The sequence below is a fragment of the Pipra filicauda genome, unplaced genomic scaffold, assembly GCF_003945595.2.
Source record: "Pipra filicauda isolate LSUMZ 115617 unplaced genomic scaffold, ASM394559v2 scaffold545_size329813_pilon, whole genome shotgun sequence".
NCBI lineage: Eukaryota > Metazoa > Chordata > Aves > Passeriformes > Pipridae > Pipra > Pipra filicauda.
Genome location: NW_024104693.1, coordinates 312,665 through 318,664, shown reverse-complemented (window position 1 = coordinate 318,664; position 6,000 = coordinate 312,665). Strand labels below are relative to the sequence as shown.

Genomic DNA, 6,000 nt, shown 5'->3' with positions numbered 1-6,000 from the left:
GCGCACTGGCCTCCACCGGGCGGCCCTGACTCTGCCCGCGGAGCTGGAGGGTGAGAGCCCTCCGTCAGCCCCAGTGAAGGACGGGCAGCATCACCCGCCCCGGCCAGCACCTCCCCGCTGTGCCGTGGGAGCGAGAGGGAGGTCTCTTCCTTCGCTCCCTCCCCGCCCCGCTCTCTCCTCCCTCCCTGCCCGCCTGCCTCCGTACCCGCAGCCGCAGCGGAGGGGCAGGAGGGAGCGGCGGCGCGGCAGCACAGCCGCCCGGCGGAGGCAGCAGGGCAGGGCGGGCGGTGGCCGTGCCCGGGCCCCGCCGCCCCGGCCGCGCCGCCCGCAGGCTCCGCCCGTCGCTCCCATGGCGCGGCGGCCCCGCGCCAGGTGAGGCTGCGCTGCCTGTTGCGCCGAGCGGAGCGGAGCCGGGCGGAGCAGCCGGGGGCAACAGCCGGGAAGTTTTGCGGGAAGGCGCCGCGCCGCGATGTGAGTTGCGGGGCCCCGCGGCCGCGCTGGGGGGACGGCAGCGCCGGGAGGAAACTCCACGGGAAGGGAGCGAGGGGGAGGCGAGCAGCGGTGCTGCCGCCGAGGGGCTACTGCCGTGCCATGCCGTGCCGTGCCGTGCCGCCTTGCCTGGCACTGATCGGCGAGGGCCAGAGGAGATACTCTCTCCCCCTGCCCGTGCTGGCCAACCTCGGGTGCCTGTGAGTGCTGGGGGCTGACGGGGTCGGAGCTCCGCCGAGGCAGCGGGGGATGGGGAGGGAATCAAGAGGCGGAGGCTGCGGGAAGGGGGCTGACACCCCCTCGCTTGGGAGCAAACGAGGGATTTGAGACCCGTGGCCCCCGGTCCCGTACCGGAGCGGCATCAGAAAGGCGAGAGGAAAATAAAGCGCCCCCCATATATCTGCGCTCCCAGGGCGCCTGGCCGCTGCCCCCCGGCCGTGTGCGGGGCGCGCTGCCGGAGGTCGGTCGCGCCGATCAGTGTGCGGGCGGCGGCCGGAGCGCGAAGTGGAGCTGGCGGGGAAGGGGGCGGTGGAGGTGGGGAGGGGTGGGAAGACGCCGTGTGTGTTGCCGTAGGATTTTTCCACTTTGAGATCTACCAAGACCAGTTGCTACGGATCAGGCGGCTGTGGCTGCGATGGGGAGGAGGGGGCATCTCCCTCTGAACGCAAGCAACAAATGGCAGCAGCGGGGGCAGCCGCGCTGCGGGGGCAGCGGCTGTGCCTGCTGCGCCCAGGTGAGCTGCGTCGCCCCCGCTGCACGGCGAGGCACCGGGCGGGACCGTAGCGGGTGGCGCTGGGGCTTCCCCGGGGGTCAAATGCCGCCCTCCGGGGCGCAGCCGTGGCGGGGGATGTGTTGTCCCCCGGCCCCGCGCGGGGACCGGCGGTCGGGGGTCCCGCTGCCGTCCCGGCGCCCCGAGCGGTGCACGGCAGCGACCTTAAAGCCCGGACAGAAATGTCAGGATCGCTTGTAACAACCGGGTGCTGAGTACTCGGTGTCTGTGGGAACCGCGGACTCTTCTCTCGGCTTTCTGGCGAGCTACACATCCAGAATTTCCCTCGCCAAAAATTTGGAAAATGCCTCAGATGTGCCAATGAGAATTCTTCTTTCCTTTTTGGCTTCTGCCTTCAAAAATTAGAAGATTTTAGAGTGCCTGATAGAAAATGTCAAAGTGATTCGGGCTGCAGGTTATCACCCAGTCTTTCTGATTGTCCCTAGATAGTAGAAATGGTGTGATTACAGAATAAAAACAGCCAAATAACTTGAAAAGCATAAATAAACCTTCTACTTAAAGACTCAGAATGAAAACCAAGCAAACAACATTTAGTGCTCTTCTCAAAGAAGTAATCCCAGAGGTATTTACATGTATATGAAAATAACAAAATAAGGCAATGCTTATGAGATTATTGTAATTATTTAAAAAAAAATAATCACCATGAGAAAATGTTACAGATTTGGAAAGGAAAGGAAAATTACCTCTTTCCGAGCTGAAAACTCCGATGTGATAGCCTTTTCTGAATGCTGAAAATGAACGGGAAAAAATTTCTTCTTGTAGTAATCTGTCTAATAATTTGTACATTTAAATTGCAAGGTGTGCGTCATGCCCTACTGAATGTGGTAGCTTGAAGGCTTTGATATAGAACACCACAGTGTTCATATGGCTTACCCATTGATATTGTTCTTAGTAATTTAATTAAAAAGGACAGGCACACAGTGGGCTTCTAGTTTGATTTAGAGGGAAAGAAAGTAAGCTGTAGAATGAACTAATTTGCAAAACCTTTGTTATGTTCAGATTCTAATTTTCTAGTTTAGTTTCTAAATAGTAAAAATGCTTGGAATTAATTATAACAGTGTGATTGCTGCAGCCCTTACTTGTGCAAGTTGCTGTGGGTTTCTGTGGGATCACTTCTACAGGTAATACCATGACGACTCAAGATAGCAGGACCAAGCCCACTGTCAGAGAGTTCCAGCGTACGACACTATGTAGGAATGTGCTCATTGGTGCTAATGAGATGTCTTGGATTTTAGTAAGAGAAGAATGTGAGGTTAAGTCCAGATCTCTTACATTTATTCAGCTATTGCTGGTTGGGTCACTGAACCCTGATCTTGCCTTCCCTGAGGTCCGCTGTAAAATTTGCACTGACTTCAGTCCAACTAAAATGAGCTTCTGGGTGTGATTGTAGTTTTCAATTGCCTTAGGGAGAGTTGAAGCTGCTCAGTATCTTGGAGATCAGGGCCTGAGTGAATGAGGAGGAGGATTGTACCTGCAACTATCAAAAATGAATGTGGTTTGCCTCAAATGAGAGACTAATCAAAAAAGAAGTATAATTTAATAGGCATATAAGTCTGTGGTCTGGATCCAGTGCTGAGCTAATACAGTCCGTGAGAGCTCTGCCATATATAAACTGAATAGCAAGACTTAAGGATACATTTGTGATTTGTCTCTTCCATGTGCTTTATGGGCTCTATTTCAAATCTTTTAGGAGGTAGGAAACTCTTCCTCTTCACACTGAAACACAGAGTAAGTAGAGTAACAGAGCAAGTGCATGATATGTCAGCTCAAGAAATATCCTCTTGGCAGGAGAACTGAAATTTATAAAATTCCGCTGTATTCAGAAGTGCTAACTCAGGTGTCTAAAGCTAGAGAAAATGTACTGCTTCATTACAAAAGCACCTTTAGATGTTCAGTTAAATAATAAGGTACTTCTGGGTCTTGCTTTTAAGGATATTTCCTATCACTTCACTAGGAATATTTATGGAAGTAACACAAGGATACATGGCTCACTGGCAGGAAGGTTTTAAACTTTTTTATGAAGTGGATGATTTCAGCACGAAGGAATATGTGTAGAAATATTTGTTGTTGCCATTTCAGTTAATCAGAAGATGAACTAAGGAAGGTACTTATTCTCAGAGTGGAATATTGCTTCCTGATGATTTACAGGATTTGCACATAACTACTGTCCTTGTCATCTGCATGAATGGTCTTTGGATCAGCCCTCATTAGAGAATGTAGATTAAATTAGTGTTCTGTGGCTAGCAAAAATGTGTAAATTTGTTTGTAAGCTTAGAGAAAACTCTTATGGAACAATTTAGAAACTTACAATAATGTTAAACAGAATCTTTTTTTAAAATGACAGTATTTTGAGCCAGGAATAAATTATTTGAGTTCATGGAATATGTAGCATTTACTTTGGCTTGTTTGGCCAAGCATTTTAAATTATATTTTACTTATTAGTAAAACTAACCTCCAGAAAGTGCAATTTTAGTAGAGCACTTTGGTCTTGTATGAATCAAATGTCAGTATGTCTACAGAAAGTACAAGCAAAAAGGATATAGGAATTTCTCGGCACATTCAGTAAGTATTTTAATAGGGATTACAGTCTGCAAATACATGCATGAAAAAGGTGTACCTTCTGCTCTTAGATCCAATGTCCTGTGGGTGAAGTAGCATCAAATTTAGGGTTGTTCTGGTGAATTTAATCTCTGCTTCTAGTTTCAGTCCAGCTCTTTTCATAAGTAGTTTCTGTGCGTCCGTCTTTCTGGTGAGTTTGGTAGTCTGGATGTACAGCAGATTTGTGGGTGCATCCCAGAGGAAAAAAAGAGTATGATGTGGTACCAGTTTTACTTGGTGCTTCATCAAAGCTCATGGTTCAGATGTACAATTGCTGAACCCACTGTAGAGGAGGATCTCATTATTTCACAACAATTAAAGATGTATGATCGAGCTTCATGGGGATTTTTGTGGGTAACTGGTGGCTGTGTCTGTATTTGCCATTAATGACCTGCACTGTTTACCCATATAGACTTATCAGCATTTGTATCTAGCACTGGCTTGCTTTACGCACTTGGTTTGAACTTTGAAATATAAAAGCAATGCTTACCGTTACTGAACAAGAAAGTATCTTTTATCTCTCTCCACCTGGATATTTAAATGCTCCAATGAGTACCTTCAGCAAGCAGATCTTTTTCAAAAACTGGCTTATTTTTGACTGAATTTGGCAGTGGGCATGGGGAAAACCTTTTACCATAAGGATCAGCACAGCTCCTGGGTTCTGTTTTCCATCAGCAAGGAAAAGGCAATGGTTGCTGAATTAAAATGGTATTCTTTCTCTGGAGGGTATGAACTTTTGTAGGGATGAAAGAAAGAGAGGAACCAAATGAGAACAGATGAAAAAGGCCAGATGCTCTCAAAATAGGGGAGAAATAGAAGACAGCAAGGAGAAAGGTAGTGGCTGAACTATGTAGCTTGACTCTTGAAGGTTGGGGTGACTGGTGGGGTTGTACCATAGGCCTCTGGCTCAGCTCCATGATGTGCCATGGGTTTGCCATGGACCTTCAGAGAAGATGTTTTGGTCAATTTGAGTGAGACTAGAAGCCTTGTTGAGGAATTGAATTTGGCTTTTTCTATCTCAACTCCACAGACAGAAAGTAGATAAAAATGCCTCTCGAGGAAACAGGACTGGTAAAAGGCCTTTTCAGAGATATGTTGACCTGAATAATTGGTCTTTTTACTTAAACAGAGATGAATATTGGCACTGCAGATCTTGATGTACTTGATTAAGGCTTACCTTTGCTTTTCAGGGTCAATTCAGCTGCTTAGCATGTGTTTTAAAGAATTTGGCGCTTCATTAATGACAGTTTCATAAAGCTGGTAACTTACCCTTTGGGAAGAAGAAGAAAGTTAATCTGTGCTTGCCAAATAGCACTATAAAGATATGCTAACACGAGAAAATGAAAGGTGATAGAAGTGAGTGATAGCACATAAGTGGGATGCTACTCTGGCTTGGAAGCAGGAAAGCAAATGGAGTCTATTTAATTATTTAAGGAACAATAAATGAAAAGTCCAGTTATAAAGTGACAGTAAAAGGAGAGACAAACAGAATTTTAAAAAGTTAGAAAAGGGAAACAACGCATAAAGAAAGTAGAAGGTGGACAGGAAGGGATCAAAGGTCAGGGGATGGACTTAAATTTCCATGGAGTTTTCAATTGGAAAATATTATCTGTATGAATCTGTATATTGCGGCGCTTACATAACAACCAGTAGTTTACTCAAATTGTGGAAGTCTGACACAGAGTGTTCTCCTGGCGGGTCACTTCACGTTTCTGCTTCATCCTTCTGATGCACAACCTCAGTTAATAGGGCATGTGCTTTTAAAGATGGCATGTCTAAGGTGGCAGTCTGTCTTAAGAGGTATAATTTGTGGATGTTATTTTTAATGGTGTTATCATTTACCTCTGTTAAAATTGCTTTCTCCACCAAATCATGGCATTGCTTTTAAAGGGAGTATTTTTTTGCAGTTTACCAAAACTGGGTTGCATACTTTTGCAACTGTTCTAAGTAAAGTTACTTCATATGTAAAGATCATGAGTATTCAGCATTTCATTACAATGGTTGAATGACTGGGTGTTTAATATGCCTGCACTGGGAGTTAGTGGGGCTTGTGAACAGCGTGTGAGGGCTGTTTCCCTCACCTGGATTACAAATGTGTATTGCTTTAGCAGAATTTGCTTCAT

General features: G+C 46.8%; 1 protein-coding gene across 2 annotated transcripts in view; it reads left to right on the top strand.

Annotated features, from left to right (window-relative positions):
• Nucleotides 1-248: 248 nt before the first annotated feature.
• LRRC3B (leucine rich repeat containing 3B) overlaps nt 249-6,000 on the top strand; it is a 46,842-nt gene continuing 41,090 nt past the window's right edge. Inside the window, exon 1 of one of the 2 annotated variants that reach the window (XM_027750711.2) lies at nt 249-471. The gene's annotated coding sequence lies outside the window, so the exon portion shown is untranslated. Of the gene's footprint in view, nt 472-1,203; nt 1,223-6,000 lie in introns of those variants that run through there. The other variant, XM_027750709.2, reaches the window with a different exon arrangement.